Raw genomic sequence first — 22,219 nt, 5'->3', positions numbered from 1 at the left:
ACCACTGCGTCCTGCGGAGGCGCGGGAAGGTGCTGGTCCTCCGGCCCCTGGCCCCTCCGTCACGTTGGCTGGAGAACACTGGAGAACATTCACGAGATGGACAGGGATGAACCCAGGAGGACACACCACCAGCAGCCTCCTTGGTGCTGGGGCGGGAGAGGAGAGACCTCCCCGGAAGGCGCTTGGCGGCTCTGGGGAGACGGTTGGATGGACAGGCTGTTAACGGCCCGCTCGTACCTCCAGAGCTGCGTGGACGCGGGGGCCAGCGCCCTGCCCCGATGGCTCCGCTCGCTTGGCGGAGCTGGCGGGACCGGGGCGAGCAGCGCAAGGTGAGGAGCAGCCCTGCCGGGCCTGGCCGCGGCGCTGCGTCACCAGCGGGTAGAAGACTGACGGCCCTGCAGCGGCGGCAGTGGTCGGGCTGCAGGCTGGGTGTCCTGGTGCCGCACGTGACCCTGGGCGAGGGGCTGCCCGCCAGCCTCGCCGCCGCTCCAGCCGCGAGCACCGGCTCCGTGAAGCCGGAGAGAGGAACGCATTAACACACGAAGCAGCCGCCCGGCCAAGGTTCAGAGCTGGCGCAGAGACACAGATCTCATTTCTGTTTCTTCTAGACATTATTCTATATTATATTTGATGTTAAACTGGAATAGCTAAATACAGCCAAATTGGATTAACAAGCAATGAATTATCATATACTTTGACTATTAAGTCCACAAAGACAAGAGCAAGTAAACAGGAGGGATCAAAGGCCTGAGAGCATAGTGCAAAAAAAAATTATTATAATACACACATATGTATGTGTAGATCTGTTTGAAATGTGGCATTACAAATGCAGAGCGTATTCCCGGAAGGGAAAGGAGGGGACAAAGGCCCCAGTCCTGCGTCCGCGGTGCTCCCCACGGAAGAGGCTGCTGGCTCTTCTGCAGGTCTTCTGGTGTGCTGGGCCAGCAAGGTGCCCGGCGTGGGCCCCGCCGGGCAGTGTGTCTAGCTTTTTGTTTTTATTTTGGGTGGGTGGGGGAGTTGTTCTGGGTTTTATTTTGCAGTGGCGCTGCAGGCCAGCACGCTGCCGGAGCCAAGGTGGCGGGGCAGGCGAGCTGTCCGGGTGCACAGGGACATCTCCTCGCTCCGGCCGCCCGCCAGGAGAGCGACGTGCTGGGAGCCCGCCCCGGGGCGATGGGTCCCCAGGCGACGCGTCCCCTCCGCCTGCCCCTCCGCGCCGGTGGCACCCCAGGTGGCACGTGGGATGCGGGCGGTGGGCAGCACGGGACCCCCCGCCCTGTGCAGACGTGCTAAGTGTCCAACCCCTCGCGGTCCGGGCTGGAGAGGCTCCCGGGGCTGAATCCTGCCTCGGCTCCCGTGCGGCGGCAGCGGCAGAGGACAGGCACCGGCCCGGCTGCCTGTCGCGTCGCTCCGTGTGCCGTCGCTTGCCCTGGGCTGAAACGAGAGTCAAACTTTACCAGCAGCCCCGGTGGGACTTCCACTTGTTCAACTCGCATCTGGTTTTTGTTTTGTTTTTGTTGTCTTTCTTCTGAAAGTGATGTAACCAGAAGTCCCCAAAGAGCCATCGGGGAAGCAAACACAAGCAGGTGCACAATTACAGAGCTCACCTCGGCTGCCGCGCGTCGGGCCGCGCGCGGCTCCCTCCCTCGCTGCCCGCAGCCACCAGAAGCGGGCTGAAGGAGGAAGGGTGGCTCTTGGGGGACGAATGCCGCGATCCAGGGTATCTATGGGGATGTTTGGTGGGCTCCGGGGCTGCTTCTGCAGCACGTTTGGTAGCTACGCTGCTGCAGGATGATCAGTCATTCCAACCTATCAGTTTAAAAAAAAAAATAAAATAAAATGAATTGAGGCACTATTCTTGAAAATCCTGCCATGGCACTTTCCATTAATACAGATAAAAAATTGAGACACGTGGCAAACAATATTAACCCCCATCACTGATCAAGCTTAAAAGCTTTCCCCTAGGAAAATGTCTGAAGATTGCTGCTAAGCGCTCGCGGAGTGAGCTCCGCTCTCCTAGGGCTGGCGGGGCCTCGTCGCACGAGGCAGAGCGCCGGCCGCCAAGAGGACCGGCTCCGGCGTCCCCGGGCCAAGGGCGCCGGCCCTCCTGCCTGCCCCCTGCTCCGGGCTGAGCTGGGGCTGGGGTAGGACAAGGTCAAAGACGGACGCTGGACCAGCTCCTCGCAAAGCTTCAGCCGTCCGCAGAAGAATTTCAAACGTGGTCCGGCACTCTCGGGGAAGCCGGGAGTAACGGGATCAAAACCTCGGCAGGGGCCGGTCTGCTGAAGGTGCTGCCTGAAGGTGACGAATTGTCTTCCAGGACCAAAATAAACGGGAACTGTGGCAATAACACCCCTGAGAAAGAAGCGCAGCACCAGGGTTTGCAGCTGCCGGGGCAGGAGGGATGGGGGTTGCCTGGCAACACCACACCGTAGGAGCCCTGCCGCCGCGGCCCCGCCGCCGTCCGTCCGTCCGTCCGTCCGCCCGCGCGAAGCCGAAACGCGGCGCGAGCTCGGGGAGCGGCTCTCTGCCCCCGCCTCCGGGCCCAGGGCTCCACGGCGGCCGCCTGCGGGGCCGCGTCCTGCGACGCACGGCCAGCCCCCGCGCCGCCCTCGCTCCCGCGCCGTTCCTCCGCCCGTGTCTCTCTGCCGTCCTCCTCGCCGCGGTGGCACCAGGTCTCCTCCCTGCCCCTCCGTGCGGATGACCCCCCCCCACCCCGCCTTTGCCCAGCCCTTCCCTCCTCGCGGCTCCCCCATCTTGGGTTGGGCCCTCGTCTGCACTGCTGTGGTTGAGCAGAGCTGGTTTCCCCTCTCCTGCCCCAAATCGCTGTCCTCCCACAGCCACGGCTGCTCCACGGCTCACCCTAGCTCCCCTTCTCCGGCCCTGTCCTGCCAGGGGCTCTTCTGCCCATCCAGACGGGCACTGTACTGCCGAGTGTATCTCACAATCTTTTTTTCGCTCGGGACGGTTTTTGTGAGCGTGAGCCGCCGCCGAATGAGCCCCGTTCAGCAGATGCGACGTGTGACGCAGGGCTGATGCCGGCAGCCCCCGAGGAGCCGGCGCGGCCGCTAACGGGGCTGCGCAGGGGCAGGACGGCCACCCGGCGGAGGGCTGGGGGCACGCCGCTCCGGAGACGCGAGCGGTGGCAGCGAGGAGCCCAGCCCTTCCTAGCTTCTCCCAGCCCTGCTCCGCAGGCCGCTCCTGGGCAGCAGCTATCAGAAACCCACCGTGGTTCTGCTGCCTTGGTGCCCGGAGAGAGGCCAGACAGAGGTGGAGCTGTTTTGACTGGAAGAGGGAAAAACGAGCAAATAACATTCTCCAGGTTCCTTTCTGGCCTTTTTTCTTTCCAGATAAGGAAAGAACCTTTTTCCCTCCGCCCCAGCCTCGTCTGCGCACAGACTCAAAGGCTGTTCTTTATCTATTTGATTCTCTGTAAAATTGATCTTATTCTCTTTGGAGGAGTTAAGCTTAAATCACAGGATGAAATCCTGGCCCCAGTGAATCAATATCAAATCTCCTATCAACATCAGCCTGGGGGTGGAGATTTTAACCATGGAGATTTGGTTCCCCCAGTTCTCAAAGAAATGTCATCTGTTGATGGAAGACTTTTTCATTCTTGGAACAGAAGCAGTTCCCAAGGTCTTTGTTAAAACACTTTGCATCTGCTGTCCTCCTGCACCAGTCCCACCTGTATGTGTTAGTAAATGATGCACGATCTCAAGTGTCCTGCTCTAAATTTCAGTTGAAACCCTCCAGTGCATCTGTGAATTACCTCCCCAAATCTAATCTCCACCATGAGCTGTCTCTGTTGTGAAGACGCTGCTTACAATCACGAAGATGCAGCACTCAGGTGTACAGCGGGCAGCGTGGCTGGGCTATGAAGTAGTTCTGCTTGGTGCCAGGTACCCCAGCAAAGAAGGAGCTCTGGCAGTCTCTCCCTGCCATCTGTGGCTTCACTCTTCCATCTTTGGTCCTGACCTTCAAAACTTGGCACTGCTCCACTTCTCTTGCATCTCCAGCCCATCTCACCTGAGCCTCCCACGAGGTGAGATGTGACTGAGCTCGCTGGGTTCGTTTCCCAAGGGAAGCATGTGCGAAGGCTGAGAGACTATGTCTGTCCTTGTGCGGGGACAGGGATGGGGTGCAGATGGAGGCATGGCTGGACCTGATTAACGCACCAAAACTCCATCAGGTGGGCAGCGGTGCTGGCGTCACTGGGTGTGCCGCAAGATGCCCTTGTGCATGGTGATCCTGTTGGGCTCACCCAGGGTTTCATGCCCACAGGAACAAACAGCAATAGCATGCGTGCTGTGGCTCAAAGATGGGGTTTGGGCATCTACTCATCCCACCTTTCCTCTGAAGCTGAGGACTTGTGTGACAGCTAGCAGGGCAGGATGGCCCCGAGGATGAATCTGTGACACAGCAGCGTTGTGTGAGGGCTGTCAGGTCCTAAATGCTCTTCACACACCCTGCCCTGTCCTGTGACTTAAGAGAAGGTGGCCAAAGCCCTCCCGCTGAGGTGGCAGCGGGCTAACAGCAGCTCGGAGCACAGAGAGGGCTTGCTCTGGCAGGAGGCAAGTTTGCCCCTGGAGGAGTCTCCTGATGCTTTCTTGGAGGGAGCTCTCCAGGAGGAGGATCTGCTGGGCAAATCATGAGTACAAACTGGCCCATGCTCCCAAGGACAGGGATAGTAATGCCGCAGCAACCCAAAAATAATCCACGGGGAATACAACCTGTACAGCGCAGCCTACAGGCTCCGGGCTGCTCAGTGCACTTCATCTGCTGGGTAACGCTCCGTCCATCCGTAGGGCCGTATAAAAAAGACTCATGGCAGCGTGCAACAGCTACTCGTGAGCATCCTGCGGCTGAAAGGCAGCCAGGGAACGCAGCCCGCGCGGTGCCCCAGGCCCTCCAGCATGGCTCCTGAGGCCTTCGTGCCCCCACTGTGGCTTCTGCCCCATCCTCCCGGCCACCGCTCTGGCTCTTTGCAAAGGCCGGTGCCTCGCACGGTGCCCCTCTGTCCTGTCAGCCAGCCGAGCGGGATCCCCTTGTACCCTCTGCGCTGTATGCCTCACCTGCTAAGCAAATAAAAAGGGAAAGGAAAAGAAAGGCCAGAGTACTGGGCAGTTTTGCTGACGCTTTCTCCTCAGGGAGGAAATAAACGCTTCGAAATGCGTGGGCACAGCTGGAGGGTTTCTAATTCGGAATTTCTGCCAGTTCCTACGTAGCCTCCTTTTCTCTGCGCTCAGATTCGGTGGCAGTGAGGGAATTTCCCTTTCCCTTCAGCTATCCCAGCAATAATAATAACAATTAATAATATACAGTTACTGACACTCCCTCTGGGGCACCTCTGCTTGCGAATGAGTCCCCACAGCCTCTCCTGCTCCGCGGCGTCACGTGGGACTTGTTGATAATTCAGCCCTTGCAACGAAGGATCCAGAGCCGCGCTCCCCTGGAGTGGGAAAATCTGCTTTTTTTTTTTTTTTTTGTTTCCCATTGCCATAGCAACCGCATCCAGCCTCCTCTGTGGGCAGCCGAGAGCAGACGGCCGGGGGCTCGGGCTGGAGGCCTTTCTCCACCTGGGTGTCCAGAGCTCCAGGCAGTGGTTTGCAGGTGCCAGATGGGGAAGCCTGGCTTGTGTCTGGGTGCCTGCTCCTGCCTCCACCGAGCCCCTTCGAGATGCAGCACGTGGGGAGCACCCTCTGGTTGGGGGCCCCAGGCACATGGCACTACCAGCCAAGCCGTGCACTGCATTGGGGACACCCTGCTCTATGGCAGTCCTTGTGGATATATCAGTCGTTGTGGGTTGCACATCCTCTCCCTCGTGCCAGTGCTGGCGCCTGACCCCAAGGCAGCAGATACCCCTTTTCCAAGCTCATCGGAACTCGAGTTGCCTGGGTCAGGCTTCCTGGCCCCCCATGTCCGTACCTGCTGCCACGCAGCAAAGACCTGTTGTGCTCCCCTTGTTCTTGCATGCCATGCATTTGCTAGTAATTGAGATGTTTTATAGTGTTTACCTGTTGGATGGACTTCTGTTCACACTTTGCAGAGTAAATGGGTTGCCTGCCTTCACGTAGCTGTGCTGTCTGCCTCTACGGGCAGCTCTCTGGGCTGTAGGGATTGCTCCATGCAGTGGAAGTGGATCACACCAGTTTCCGTAAGTCTGCATTTATGTATGAGGACTACTTCTTCAGTAGAATGAGTTCTTGTTGCTTGCAGTGGTGTTGATGCTTCCTCCTGCACCCTTATGAGGCTCTGATAGGCTTGTGCCTCTTGCTTCCTGCCTGGAGGTGGCTGGGTGGAGTTCCCCTGGGGTAACAGGTACATCATAAGCTGTATCTTTATTGAAGGATACCAGTAACATTCAGTTGCTTTTGAAGTCTCCAAAGAGAGTTGAGATATTTCTTGATCTTGTCTTAAATAAGTCATTGCAACTGCTGTTAACTTACATTAACCGCTGAAAGACGCCTTGATATGCAGGGAGAGAGGTGCGCACATCTCTGCGCATCAGGACGGGAATATATCTACACTGGGATGCGTTACGGCAAGTAGGGTATTCTGCTTCTGGGTGTAGCCTCAGGAAGAGACTTTGGGGTATTAAATATTTGATGTGCAAAGTTTATTTTAGTCTGAGCCAGACTGGTATTGCTGTGCCTCCAGAATATAATTGGTTAGAAGAACAAACTAGGCTGTTTTTGTGAGGCAAAGCCATCGCTGTGCTAACTGAGCAACATTATAACAATAGATCAAGGTGACAGGGGAAGCCACCAAAGGCAGTTTAAGATTCAGGCCAATCTGCATTTACTGGTTTTACATAAAGGTAGCACAGGCCCAAACATCTTTTCAAATATAACGGGCATCGTGCTAGGCAGCCCAATGAAATAAGCAGTTTGGGTTTTACAACAGTGATGTGTCACATGTGCATTTTAGAGATAACTCAGGAGTCTTAATGTGGATCAAGGGAACAAGCGATTACCTCACATTCAGAGTGCCAGGTCGCTGCGTGGCGTGGCTCCTGCTAGCCTCTGCTCTCTGCTCTGCCTGGAGCGAGCGTGGGCCTGGCCGGCAGCAGGAAGGGGCTCGCGGAGCGGGGCCGCTGCGTGAGGCTGTGCCAGGCAGCGCGTGGGACCTGCTACTCCTTCCTGGCAGCATCTGCTGCCCTGGGGCACTCTCTCCTGCACTGTTCACGGGTATGAGCGCTCTCGCATTTCACTTGGTGGTGTTGCGATTGCGTTCCTGTGTCACCTCAAACCACTGGCATGTCCATTTCTGCCCGGCTGCAAGAGTGGGGAGCCCTGGGGGTTTGCATGCTGGTGGAGCTACCACCCTTCCTGCTGGGAGGGCAAGGCATGCCTGGGGGCAAGAGGTGTCTACTGGAGCCTTCCTGCGAGCCTTCTCCGGAGTGGGAGGGAGGTGTTGCTAGCCTGACCCTCTCGTTACCTGCCGGTGGTAAACGAGGGCTCTGTGCTGGCTGCTCCTGGGCTGGAGACCAGGGGCTTTACCTGCCTGGCTGCAACCTTGTGGGGGCAGAAACACAACAGCGAAGCTCGGGTTTTTCACATGCACCACAGCCGTGGCCGTTAGCATCTCTGTTCAAGCCCCTTGCTCCGCTCCCCCCAGCTCCTGAGTTTCACCTTTCAGAGACCACGAAATGACAGTGTTGGAGGGTGTGGGTACACATGTATGGTGTATATCTGCGTGTGCTGAGGTGTCTCATCCCTATCAAAGCTATTAAAAAAGGCATATCTTGCTATTTTGGCTTGAAAGTACAAGCATTTGCACCTGGACACCCTCCTCTTTATTTCTTTCCTTACAATTAGGTGACGGAGGGAGTGCCGTTGTGTTGAAGATTGAAGCAGTACGTGGCATCCATGAGGTGTTCTATGTTAACAAAAAAGTAGACAGGTCAGACTGTGTTTTTTAAATGCTACTTTTTTTGCTTTTGCCTGTTCCCCTTGGACTGTCTTCCCACCAGCAGCACCTTCAGCATTTATTTCATTCAAGGCCTCTAAGCAAATCTTATCTCTACATTTATTGCATCTTGGGGAATAGTAATTTTCAAGTCCGCTTTCACATTACTCCATATTTGTTACTACTCTTCTGTCAAGGGAAAACCTGGCTCGTTATTAGTTCTCTGCCTGATACAAAACATTTAATTTGAACAGAAACCACCAAGAGGGAGATACATATTGCTTTTCATAACCAAAGTGTCAACATCTTGACCAGACTGTAGCTGAAGTAATCTTTACCATATGGTGGATTTTTATACTTTAACGTCACATCTGCATTCCTGCCGCCTCTCTTTTCATTCAGTAGATGCCGTGCTGGTGATAAAAGGCACTGTCTGCATGTCCTTCCTCAATAGAATCACAAAAGGACCCCTCGGCAGATAAGGAACTAAACCAGAGATACAATAGCTATGGCTTCCCACTGGCTTTCTACTCAATAGTTTTCTGCTATGTATGCAGTAAAATAGTAAAAAAAAAAAAAAAAAAGAATAGTAAGAGGGAGCGGAGCATGTGCTGGAACAATAAGCCCCTGTAAATTCCGGGGAGGGCATGCCCGCAGAACATGCTGGGAATGGTGACTAGAACAGAGCTAAAACAAGATGAAACTGGTTTTCCAGCTTCCTGGTAAATGTGATGCTAAGGACAGCTTCGCTGAAGCTCAGGGACCTTCAAAGAATCCACACTTATTTTTTAGCAGAACTGGAGTTAATTCAGTGTGGGATTTTATTGTCAAAAATGTATTAATCTCGGGTAAATTCTGATGGGGTGGGCTGTGTAAAGTTTCTTATTTAAATACTTGTTTGCAATTAGGAAGGGCTTGTACTTGCCATCTAGCAGCAGGCAAACGCTTTGCAGTAACTGTCATGAGCTGTGGTACTGACGGCAGCCGGGACAGCTCAGAACAAGGCCTGTTTTCTGCTTACTCGGGCTCTACTTGTCCTGGACTGAGCTGGACTGAGCTCCCTGCTGAGGCACTTTCTTGGGTGCCAGTCCCAAACCCGTTGACCATTTCTTTGTGCCCTTGGCTGATCTGAAGTTCCCAGGAGCTTTGTTCCTGTAAGTGTGCTTTGAGCTTCAGTCCTTCTCTTGGGAGTTGAATTTGTAGAAGCGCCCTCAAAATTGCCTAGAGATGGCCATTTCTACTTTATTCTGGTCGTTCAGTCTCTGCTGCCAGCTCTTTCCAGCCACTGTCCTGCCCTTGTGTCGGCCCAGGGCTCTCTTCTGGCAAAGGGAGGACCAGGAACCCCCTTCCCTGCCCCATCTCCATTCCTCAGTTCCACGCCGGACATTTAAGTCTTGCTTTTCCTTAGCACATGCTTTTCATCTTTCCCTTGTGGTCTACCTTCTCTGGCTGGCCAGAAATGAGGAGGTGAACCACTTGATCAAGAAGAGGTTTGGCTGTACTTTCCTCTACCCTTGGGGCCTCTAATCTTGCCCGTCTGCCTTCCGGCTCCTCTCCCTGGCCACTCTGCTGCCAGGGGCCAGGAGCAGTGCTGGGTAGCATTCAAGAGGAGGAATGCTGTTGCCGATAGTGCACAAAGGGTACAAGGGAAAGGCGTGATTTCAACTCTGCTTGTTTCTGTTACAGTAACGCTTTGGGGCCCTGACATCAGCAAAGGAGCCAGCTGTGCTTGCCTTTGTGTATAGGTGCTACAAAGGGACAGTCCATCTGCAATGAAGTTACAGCTTTAACAGACAGGAAGGACAAACCCTGTGACGAACAAAGGACTATTATCCTCTTCTTTTCTGATGGAAAGCGTGAGGGATAAAGTGGGGAGTAGCTCTGCCAGGATTGCAAACACAGTCGGTGGCAGAGGCAAGACCTGCCACCTCCCAGACTAATGATTTAACCTCTCTCCTTCTTAAATCCCCTGGGCACAGACTCTGCCCCGTGTCATGCTATCCATCACTGAGGTCTGTCCATCACCAAGGGGCATAGACCTCCCAAATGCAGTTGCCCCTCGCACGTCTTGGCCTGAGCTCCCCTGGCAGCCTCGCTGAGTCTGCTTGGGTGCAAGGAAGAGCGGTGTCAGGCTCGGTGCTTGGCACATGCCCTAAACTCCTACCTCAGCATTTTGCATGCCTCATAGGATTTTATGATATTGCTTTAATGGGAAGTCATGCAGCCCTGAACCCCAAATACACAGCTTTGTAAAAGTAGTGGCTGGAAGAATCCGCAGATAATTCAGTCCTGCCTCTCTTAAGTGAAATAGGATGTTAATACAATACAGTGGAGAATCGCTAATACAATCCTATTTTTATACCAGCACTTTCATGTCATATTAGAAGGAGATTCAACTTTTAGATCTTTTTTAGCAATTTAGCACAGTAAGGATTTCATTATACTGACAGAACTATTGACAAAAAGAAACACATTAGAATTGGAAGGATAACGGTCCTTGGTAAGAGGAAATTTTGCAGGGTTTTTCATTTAAAACTGGACTAGACAAAGTAACAGGCTCTGTGCTGTTGGGAATAATCCTGCGTTAGCAAAGGGGTGGACTAGATGACCTTTTAAGTCTTGTCACAGACTAATAAAAGTCAGAGATGGAAGAGACTTTTAGGTCACATCAAACACTTCTTCCAACCCAGTGTAAGATTATTTCTTGATACATTTGATGGTGTTTTTTCCACATCTAAAAGTTCCGAGTCACGAAGTTTCCTCTCCAAAGGAGACTATTTTACACTATTTCACCCAGTAAGCGTGTGCTTAACTTTGCGCGCTATCATTAATTCCCCCGAATTTAAGTCTCTGCAGGATTTAGCAACTTTAATTGGATTACTCACAGTCTGCAAAGTTAAGCACCTGCATAAGGCTTTGCAAGAGGAAGGTTTAACAGATCTTAGCATTAAGTTGTTCTCACTTTTCCACCTTAATCTTTATTTTGCTTCACTGTACTCTCACCTTTCCCTTGCCTGGTTCCTCTCAACCAGTCCCCTCTCCTCCTTCCTTCTCCCGACTTGTAGACAGTTATCACCTTTTCTGCTATCTGATGTCTGTGATTCAGACCACGCAAACCTCTTCACAGCAGACGAGCTGTGATTCCACAGGCATACAAGAGATTGAAAACTGCGTCACCACCAGCAGCATGTCTTCTGGCACCAGATCTAAATTTGGGTTGCTCTTGCTGGTTAGAACAATTAAAGCACTTTCCCCCCCTGCTTGCTTTGGAATAAGAAGATAAGAAAGCACAGAGATCCAAACAGGGATGACTGCACCACCCAGCAAGCAATCTGGTAAGGTGGTGAACCTTGGTCTCTGCAGCTCTGCAGCAAGAGAAGGAGAAACTTTCCCGTTCCATCTGCTACCAGCCTTCTCGATTAGGTACCCAGTTACCACACTGAGAGCAGATGTTCCTGCTGGAAATAGGCTTCCCTACTGAAGTCAGAGCCATCACTTTGCATTAGAGCCGGCAAGCCTGTTTTCTGCCTCATAGTGCTTTCCCTGCTGACAGGGTGTGAGGCACAAAACATTTTAAATGAAGATCTTTACAATTGTGAACATACTGCAATAAATATTAATGCTAACTTGTTAAATGAAGAATCAGCAATTTATATAATGGCTGGGGATGCCTCTCCTTAAGTGACATATCGTTGCTGGGTGTTGCTCCATGTTTCAAGGCCCAGGCTCGCAGCTGCCTTGTAAAGGGGGATGTTGCCTGTACTCCTGCGGTACTGGTGGAGGTGCAGGTGCTCTGAGAGAAAAGGAGACGTGGTCCCTATTGGAGAGCCTCTATCAGAGTGAGGCTGTGCCACATCAGCCACACCATAAATGGCACATAACTGGTTTGCAGCGAGTATTTGAAATCTGAGCTACTTTGGCTAGCTCTGATAGGACAAGAGGGTTACCTGACACATTTCTCTATTTGAACTGCTGGAGGGCTCCCTGGGAGGCAAGTACCTGCTGGGGTTTGCGTGGGGCACACCTCCGCCGCTGCCCGCCTTCACAAGGACCCTCAGCTCGCCCACCGCCTGTCTCTTCCCGTGTGCACTGTGGTGTCTGAGAACCTTCCTGCAAAGGTGTCTGCACCTTTCTCTTTCCGCTGTGAGGCTCCTGACAGACTCCGTACAATCTCTGGTGCAGTTCGGGGCTCATATCACCTCTTCCTCCATTTAATCGTCTAGAAGGAAGAGATGAGACCCTTACTTACCTTGCGTCTCAGGGAGGAATCTGTGAAGGAGTGTTGGTAGAGTTGTCTGGAGATTGTTGGATAAAAAGCACCTCAGAAATGTAAAATATTACTATTACTATTAGTTAGCATATTACATTAATATGATGGAGTTTTGGATAGGCTGATCAAAGCAAATGTTCACTTTCTATTGTTTCTCTGGAGATTTGGGGGGGGGGGTTGTAAGTAGAGCTTGACCATGCTTCAGTGCAGCTCTCTGGCTGCCTCTTGCCTCCTGAACAACAGCGTATTGCCCAAGCAGGAGGTGGATTTTCAGCAGAGACAAAAGCAAGACAAGTTCCTTTTTTAGATTTTAAGCTTGAGTTCATCCAGAGGAGACAATTTGCTTCTCTTTGTTGTTTCCAGCATCATTCATCCCTTCTGTTTGTGCTCTATAGAGGCTGAGCCTGGGATATCATCTGAAAGAAGTTTCTCTTTCAGGATCTTTGATGTTAGGTTTGTTATATGTATATTTGAAAAGTACTTCTACACTGACAAAACTCAGTACTACTTCCTGCTGGGCTGATATGTGTGTGAACCGCACCAGTGAGTGGCAGTGATTAATCCAACAGCACCATGTGCTTTTTCTTCTGAACAACTTGCAATGTGGACAAAGGAGCAGCACGTTAGATTTAAATTTGTGAAAAAGAGGATTTAACAATTTTCCTTGCCCTCAGGTGTGGAAGAGTTTGAATGTGGGGCATTGGTTCATCTTGCAGTCCAGGTCAAGCTTTACTGTGTGGAGTGCAGAGGAGAAAGGCCCTAGCCAGGCCATCAGGGATGGGGTCTTGCTCTGCTCTGCTGGGAGGGATGGAGTGCCAGGTTTCAGGCCTCAGCAATGCGAGTCCAGCCGAGGCACACAGAGCCCAATGCCGTGAAATTCATCCCTAAGGTCTGCCACAGAGCCTCAGACAAGCATGCACGCTTTCTAGCCCATGGTCTGAGACATGAGGATGGACTAACTTGTTGCATATTATGCTGATTTCAAAAAAAACTCCAAGTCCTCTGAAGGTAGTTACCCCCAGCCAGGAGAGCTTGACTGATGCCTGGATCTAAACCCTCGCTTACTCCAATGTCTGCCTGCCAGCACACAGCCAGTTCACTGCAATGCACCCACCGGAGTGCAGTTTACTCTTGGTTTCTTCTTTATCATCCCCCATCTCCCCAGTAAGAAAAGCCTGAGCATGGCTGTGCCGGGCCGGAGCAGCTCACAACTCACGCTCTCCACTCTGTCTCCAACACTGGCCAGCAGCAGATGCTAAGGAAAAGGTCTCAGAAATGAGAGATGTGCAGCGTGAACTTTCCCATGGCAGAGGTTCCCAGCTTCCAGCAGGGAGAGGCACAGGGACGTCCCGAGCCAGAGATTGCAGCCAGGCCACTGAGCTCAGTAGCCAGAGATGGATCTGCTGCCCCATTCATATTTCTAGCCTCTTTTGAAGCAGCTTGTGCTCTTGGCTACCACAACATCTGGTGATAATAAACTGTACCATATAATTGCATTCTGTGTGAGAAAAGAGATTCCTTTTCTTCAGCTAAAATTTCCTGCCTGATAATTTCATACGCCCAAGAATCAGTTGAGACTATGATCATGGCACTGGCGGTAATTTGCAGCGTGTTCTTAGCCCCTTTGCTGCTACAGTGCGCAGTGCTGCAAAAGACCTGACACCTCCATGGGGATTAAAAACACGGAGCAGCCACAAGATGAACCTGGTGCGTGGCCTTGCCAGCCTATGCGTCCATGTTAGATGGTGCTGAAATCTGGGTTTGTTTGCTAGATGCTACATAAATAAAATCCAGATCTGTCACATTTGCTGCTAATTGGCTTGCAAGGGCTGTTTGTTTGAATTGTGGCGCTCTCGCAGAGATGGGTGACCTTTGACAGTGCTAATGTTTCCCGTGAAATCCCCAATGCTCCGTACGTTCCCTCGCTTCTGCTGAGAAAACCTTGTGAGAGTAGTTGCTCCCGTTGTCTCCCATGCCTTCCCACCCTCTGCACACATCTCATTTTTCATGATATATCACAGCAAAAGCTTTTTCTTCAGAATGGGTTAATTAATGAGCAGCAAAAGTCCTGTGCTCAGAAATGGAAGTGTTAAGAAAGGGCAAGCGAAGCAAAGCTTTACATCAGCTCATTTGGTAGCTTCCGCCCTGTGCATCAAAGACAGCATTCAGTGCTTTGTCACATCTGCAGATGCTCTTCTCCAACCTTTCTCGAGGGATGGCCTCATCCAGAAGGGTCTCCGGCAGTCACTCCCTCCTCACCCTGGTATGAGAGGGTTGTCCCTCGTTTCCCTTTACCATCACCGCTTTTGCTGCACAGGCAGCACTTCCTGGCTTGGGAAGCATCTACAGCACCAGTTCAGCTCACTTGTTTTTCTCCTGGGCTCCCCTGCATACCACGCGACACAGCAGACATGTCCTTCTGCTCCTGGGCTCAATCCTGGAGAGAAGCAAGCATCTGCCTTTAGGAGTTAAATCCTGGCAGGGGTGGATGATGATTTTTAAGGGGTCCTCATGCTATTAACAGTGTGGACAACAGTCTGCTCTATCACTTCCCAGCCTTTTGGCTGGCTCTAGTGACTGCTTTTGTCAGTTCAATATCTGCTGTGTCCCTAATGTGAAGATACGCTATTAAATGGCTTACTGGAGCTGGGGGTGAGGTCAGGGGCTTGCAGTCCCCCATCCTGCAGTGGCTCCAGAGAGCCCTGATCCCAGCGTGGCCCTGAGCCCCCGGCGCTGGCTGGGGCAGGGACCAGGCTGGCTGCCTCCAGCCAGCTATAACCTCTCTGCACACGCTGTCACCAGCACTGGGGTCTTTCAGCTACCTCCTCCCCCACCACTACTTCTGACTGCTGCACACAGCTGTGTGCTCAGGTGCACAAAACCAAGCAAGAGGAACAGTATTAAAAGAAGGATCAGGTTGCGGAGGCAAGTACTCAGGCTTCAGGAGCCGAAAGGGTTAAATCCTCCCCCACGCTCCCTTGGGGTGTCCCCTTTGCTGTGTGCACTCCCACAGTGATAAGTGGTATTTTTCCAGGCTACTGATTTGGTCTTTGTTAAAGTCTTAAAGACTGAACATGCTTTGCCTTATTTCGAATTACAGAAGGGCTGCTTCCTCGGCAGCGATGGGGAGCCAGTTCCTGGGAAAGGATGGCTTTTCCTCCTTGCCTGCGTGCCAGCACTCGCTTAACTCTGTGCTGGGGCAGCTCGGGGGGGTCAAGCCAGGGGCAACGAACCACTTTGGTATTCTGCAGGGTCAGCTTTTCTGCTGGCGCAGCTGCTTGGCCCAGATGCCAGACCAGCGTCAGTGCTGGAGTTGGAGACAGGGCGGGGTGCCATGGGGCGAGGGTGAAGGTGGTCAGCACCCTAAGTTCTCACATTTGTCCCACAGGGAGTTGCCTGTCTCTCAGCAGCATGAGTGCAGGTTGGGTGCACAAACCAGAGCGTCTGCCGGGAGCCTACCCTGAGCCAGAAGGTCTCTCTGCCCCGTGCTTCCCTTCCTGCCTCTCAGTCACTGTCCAGCCATCTCGTCCTGGTGCTATTTTCCTAGTTTTGCTATTTCTTTCTCATTCATCTGCCCTTCTTCTCTTCTTCTTATTCCATCATTTGTATTGATTTTAATTCCCTGGAACCGGAACTGCTCAGTGGGGAAATTGCTGGAGACGGGCTCTCCCCATCCGATTGGGAGCACAACACCAAACACACGTGGGTCAGCCGAGATCCCCGGGCCCTGCGTGGCAGCCTGAACCTGGCCGTGCTGCTGATGGTGCTGCTCCCCTTCAGCCCTGCTCATCCTCACGTAACGCCTCTTTGCTCTGCTGCTGCCAGGGAGTTGTGGGTGATGCATGCTCAGCCCATGTTATTTTGTGCTCTCTGTTACCCAGTTAACTATGGTGATTTACATGGCAACCTGATGAGGCCTGGCATTTCAGCGCCTTTATGCATTAAGCAGCATCAGCTCCCATGTAATTTAATTGTCTGTGTTTTAAACATAAATCAGCAAACTATGGCTGGAGCAGAAGTGAACTCCTGCACTGACTGCTCCTGTTGACTGCCCCTCTAGTGAGATGTGTCCCATCCTGGCGTTACAGATCCCCGCGGATGCTCTGCAGAGGTAATTTAGACTGCAGGTGTTTTACTCAGGCGGTTTTCCCCTTGGGGGTTCAGGATCTGGGTTGCTCCAGTCACGCTGGAGCCGGGAGGCCCGGGAGCAGCGGGAGCGGTGAAGGCTGCTTCCCATGCCCACCTTCAGCGCAGGTTCTCTGCAGCCTTCCCCGTCGGCGTCCCGGGAGCGCTCCTCCTTTGCCTGGTGGCATATTTTCACGAAACTCATAGGAACCTGACACCTTGAGGACTCCCTTTTTGTCAATTTTGTCTGAAATTGTCCAAAAGGTTCAGAATTTATTAGGCACTGTGACTAATAGTTGTGACTCAACAAGCCTCATTTCCTGAGGAAATTGGGCTAAACCCCATGAATGTTTTCCACTGCATCAGGCCTCCCCCGATAAGCTGTCTGCACTGTTCTCATTGAGAGCAGCTCCTCAGTCTTTGGAAACGCTTTGATCAAGCACAGCCAAGCGCCCAGGCGGATGGTGAAAGGGTGTTTGGATTTTACTCCTGTTTCTTTGTGCAGCAGCTCCCTGGTTTGAATAGGGTTAGAGTGCTAGCAAATCCGAGCTGCTTAATGAGTCCCTGGGATATGGTGCAAAGGATAATATGCTAACAGTGTGGGAACAGGAAAAACAAGTACGTGCTAATCAGATGGGGGTTTGGCTGAGGGAGAGGCCCTGTGGCTTCAGAGCTGTTAGCGCAGCCTCCCCCCTCTTTATGTAGCCTTGCTGACACCGGGGAATTTCTGCAAACAAATTCCCACCACTGCAGCTGTGTCACTACTAGCGATGGTGGGAAGCGCATGCCAAAAGCCTTGAGGGCAGTTGGACTTTGCGTCCTTCCTGTCCCCAGCGGCTAGGTCCTGCTCTGGCCAAGGCCTCTGGTTCCTCTCCTGGCCAAGGCCGTGGACAATCTGCATCTCTCCTTCAGGCCCTGACCGGCCCGTGGCCCCAGCTTGCTCCCCGGTCAAGGCAGAGCGCCAGGGGCTGTGTGGGGCAGGCAGCAGCCCTCGCTGGCCTCAGCATGCACGAGGGGCGGTCGCGGAGCTGGCACGCGCCTGCTGGGCTGGGAGCTGCGGTTCTGGGGCAAAGAGAAGCAAACACCCCCGTGTCCGGCAGGCTGAGCAAGCAGAGACCATGCTTTCCCCAGGCCTCCTCCTCCCTGGCCTGAGGTTGCAGCTGTCTCACAGTGCTCTGCTGGGCTGGAGCCCATCCTGCCCACTGTCCCTGGGTGCCTGCAAAGGGCAGGACGAGGGGTGGCAAATGGGCTTGGAGCCACAGAGCAGCATGTCGGTCACCTCCTTGCTGGCAGCCCCAGCAGCCCCAAGAAAGCAAAACATGAGTGTAACTAATGCCTGCGCTTTTGGGCCCAGGACTCATCTTCACTGAATGCCTTGCCCTTCTTTGGCACTTTTCTGCAAAGCCACTCCAAGGCTCTTTGGCGCGTACAAATCCTCCCGTGCAGGATAAAGTGAGGGCCAGGAGGAGGTAAGAACTAACTTAGGCCTGGCCGACACTGGAGAGTCATGCCAAATCTGTGCTATATAATTGGAAAATATTACACTTCTGCTAGGTTGGGGCTACAACAAGAAGTAGCTGTTTTAGACCAGCTTTTGTATGCCTTTTTGTATGGAAACACTTCTTTGAATGTAAAGCAGCTTCCTAGTAATAGTTTTCTCTCGCAGCAGTATAACACCTATACCGACTTTCCAGTGTGAGAACGGGCTGTAAGAGTCGCATTGCAAAGCCAGCTGCAGACCCGGGAAGGAGAAGCCAGCCTTCATGTTTCCCCCAGAGATAGCGCTTCCTTCCAGCCAGGGCTGCAGCGCCATCGGTGTGGAGCCTGTCTCCGCAGGCAACGGGAGTTGTGCTGCCTGGGCTTGGGAGGAGAAAAGTGTGCAACTGATTAACATAGTTAATTTAGCTCTGTGATTTTAGCCTGAGGGGGTTGGTATTTCTGGATGCATCAGGTGAGGCACAATGAATGAGCCTCTGACCTGCAGGCATTCGCATAAACAAGTTACTGGGCTGGGGCTGCAAGGGCTCAGAGTAGCTGGGAGCAATTTATTCCCTTAACTATATTCACAGTCTGTGGACTTGAATGGATAGTTATTTATTTTAGTGTCTTGTTTTTATATCCATGGAGAGACTTGCCTTATGTCCTAAACATAGATCAGTGCGGAAATATCTGGCTTGTGCCGAGTGGAAGCGCTGAGTGACCCCGAATCCACATGGGATTTTGGACATGTCTCTTAAGTGCCACCAGCTTCAGCTTTCCCGTGGTGGAGGGAGAACAACTTCTTTTCAGCTGATGGGGAGAGGGGAGGGGGAAGACACTAACTGCACTTTATACAGGGCTCTGAGGAAATCAGGCCCCGTACAAAGGTGAGGTATAGATAATGCAACCCAGGAAGCACCCAGCTGCACGGAGGAAGGAATATTCACTATGCAGTGGAGGGATGGTGCTGGGGGCATTTGGGGCTGGTCGAGCTGCTGCATGAAGCTGGCAGGGGTGCTGGCAGGGCAGCTCGGAGTCGGCATGAAACCCCTTCTGCACCTCTTACGGCAGGAGCCCGTGCCCATGAGAGGGTGAGCCCTGCCATGCTTGCTGCGCTGGCAGCTGGGACAGGCTGACGGTGGCTCCTGAAAGCCAGGCGGCTCCCAGATCCACCGGAGCCCATGCGACGTGCAGCAAAGGCCCTTCTTGCTGTGGCTCTTTGTGGCTGGTGCAAACCGAGAGAGCCTCTCCCCGGCCGTGCCCAGACGGCTGCTCCCGGTCGCCGTGCGTTCACTCCCTCGCAGCACCGCAGGGAAGCGGTTCCCCCGGAGGACAGCTTACGCAGCTCTGCAGCTGGGAGGGCAGAGCGAACGGAGGCTGCTTCACGCCACCGTGCACCCCGGCGGCGAGCACAGCCGGCGGGATCCAGGCCACGCGGACTGGGTTCACCTGATGCTGACTACCTGTGTGACGAGACAAGCTCTTTTTGCCTCTGTTTCCCCTTTTCCCGTTTTGGTTGTCTTGCTCAATGGAAACATACAGTGCCTAGTGCCAAGAGGGGGCTGCGGGCACCGCTCCGCTCAACGCTCTTTGTGTTGTGTCGTTGCGCTCTTCTGCGCTACAAGGCCAAGCAGACCCGCTGCTGGGAATTTTCCGTGTGAGGAGTGTGGCATAGGCTGAGCAGCTGGTCGCGGGCCAGGGAGGGTCCTGCTGGGGCACGTGGGCACTAGACACTTGATTACAGCAGAAGGATTATCCCTGGCGGCAGAGGGGCTGGAGCCTCTGGAGCCTCGTGGAGCCATCTTTACAGCAGAAAGAAGCAGCACTGAATTTTGTACAGACACAAATGGCTTCAAATGATGCACAAGTAACACCGCAACCACCCCCCCCGCCCGACAGACACATGCCGCCAGTTATATTTTATCGCATGTCTTGCACAGGCGAAGCCGTTGCTGAGGGATCCTGTGAATTTACTCCAAGACCTGACATGAAAACTTTGTGTCTCACCGCCTTTCCAGGTCAGAGCCATCTCTCAGCTGCAGCCTTTGTTGCGCTCGGCAGGGCTTCCTCTAGCTTACAGGATCATGTGGAGGGAGGCGAGCACAGCCACCGTGCATTCATCCATCCGGCCGCCGTGCTTCGGCTGTGTCGGGAAGACACAGCTCTCTCCGAGCTGTGCAGTGACTGATGGAGGTGGGGGAAGATGCATTAGGCAGACTCGCTGCCTCTCTAATCAAGAAGCTCCTGTATAATTTACTGGGGAGCCTGTGTTTTACGGACGCTTCCCACAATGAGTGTCAGGCTGACTTTCACAGCTTTCCTCCGTTGTTTTTGTTTTATTTTGTTTTGCTTTATCAAGAGAGATGGACTGTTTGTCTTCTACCTAGTTTGTCAGAAACGTGACCTGCAGGAGTCCTTTTCCCTCCTGTCCCTGTGCCGCTGTGCTTCTCTTTTCCAGGCAGTCTGAATTCTTCCCTCTTTATTGACACATTTCTAAGGTATGAGCTTGGCTGGTAGCTGCCTCGGCAGCGCGGGACAAGGAGAACAACAAAGAGAACCAAAGAATTCCTCTTCAAAAGGCTGGGGAGGAAGGCAGGTGGCCACTGAGCGTTAGGGTTGAATACAAAGAGCTAGAGAACAATGAAAGCCCCTTGGAGCACAAATACTTTCCTCTCTCATTATCCACCCATAAGCCCAGATGAATCATATGCAGGAATTGAACTGTGGCTCTCTGGAGTCAAAACAGAGGTCTTAATTGCTGGAGCTAAATAACTCGGCCTGTTTGGCACTCAGAGCACAAAATCTTAGAGTGACTATCAGCCAGTACCAAGGGACAAAGTTCCTCTTGGCCAGAGTGATGATACGTGCACATTAGCAGCCTTAGCTGCAGCCCAGCTTTTGGTGGCCAGCAAGCCATGTGGACGCAGAGCCATCTCCAACGGCAGCTGAAGAAAGCTGCAGGGATGGAGCTAGCTCTGATGTTCAGAAGCTCAACAGCAAAGCTGATGGCTAGGACAAGTGCTCCTCTGGAAGGTCTTGTGGTGGCCAGAAAAGAGCTTTTATCTTTTGATGGCTCTTGTATGGTGTTTGTGGAAGTGTGCAGCTTGGGTAGGCAGGTCCCCACAGGAGAGAAGTCAAGGTGCACTTCAGTTGTTTTACTTGGAAATCTTTCTGAGCTTCTCATGTCCTCAGAGGGACCATGCAAAGCTTCTTCTAGGACAGAGGAGTGCGTGCATTTTAAAAGATGACACTGTCAGGAATAAAGTAGAGGAAAATAAACCTCTTAGCCAGATGAATTCAGCAGGTCAGGCATTGGCGGCCAGCAAATACAGAGCTAATGACTAGATTCTTGTCATGTACTAGACATAACTATTTCCAGGGACCTGCTGGTAAGTGGATGGAGGGCAGGGGCAAGTTTTATCTTAGCACACTCGTATTCAAAGGTGCTGCTCTCTAATTATGTCATTTTCTCCAGCTTTCTCCATTCATCTGCCTTTCTGTGATGAGCATCTGTTTGTGTCGGAACAAGGGGTTGTTGACTGTACTCGAGCTGAGCTGCTTTGCCCTGCACTTCACAATGCACAAAGGCTTCTCTCCATGATGATTAGCTCTGTAGTGCAATATTAAGGCTCTTTCTTCCTCCTTACGTGTCTTTCACAGGATCTGTTAGGTGGTGAGTTGCAAAGGGACTGCTGGAGGGTCCTGCCACTGCCTGCCTCAGATCTGCTGCTGTCCTTGTTCCTCCCAGGGCAGGAAACTATCCAGTATATTATAACTCCATAAAAAATGAGCAGAGGGAGAAGAGGCGCAGGGAAGGATTATTGCATGAAACTAGATGCCGTATAATGTGCAATGCTGTTCTTGATGAGATTAGACATTTATACGGGCAGTGGCAATGCTGTGATTTAGAGAAGCAAGTAGGCAAGAGTTCAGGAGGAGACATGAAAGTGCCTGTTGGAGGCAAGGCAATTGCCAGGAGTTTCCTCTCTCCCTCTTTTGCTGGCTGGCTGCTGCTCTCCTTCTTCCTGCAGAACAGCAACTATTGGCCCTTCTCAGAGCTGAAGTGCCAAATTAGCAGGACTGAGTTAGCTGGGGAAGAAACCCAGAAGCTTCCAGACTTTGAAGGTAAACAGCTCAGTGGCTGAAGGCCTTTCAGAGCTATTTCATGGACTCTCCCATAGATGGAGATAGAATTTTTCCTACACGTCAAAATCCTGATTTCACTTTGTTTTGGGACTACAGCTTTCCAGAAATGTTCAGGAAGTGTCTTATATAATCACAAATATCTCTGAGCTTTCCCATTCTCAGCTTAGCTCCTGAGGCCACATGGACCACAGCACAGGGGCTGACCATGGACTTGGGTCCCATTGGGCCAAAGCACTTATTTAAACTAGATGTTTCACTTCAGCACAGCTTTGGGACGTGTGTAGCACGTGA

This window comes from Struthio camelus, chromosome 11 (genome assembly GCF_040807025.1).
Source record: "Struthio camelus isolate bStrCam1 chromosome 11, bStrCam1.hap1, whole genome shotgun sequence".
NCBI lineage: Eukaryota > Metazoa > Chordata > Aves > Struthioniformes > Struthionidae > Struthio > Struthio camelus.
This window is presented reverse-complemented; position numbering follows the sequence as displayed.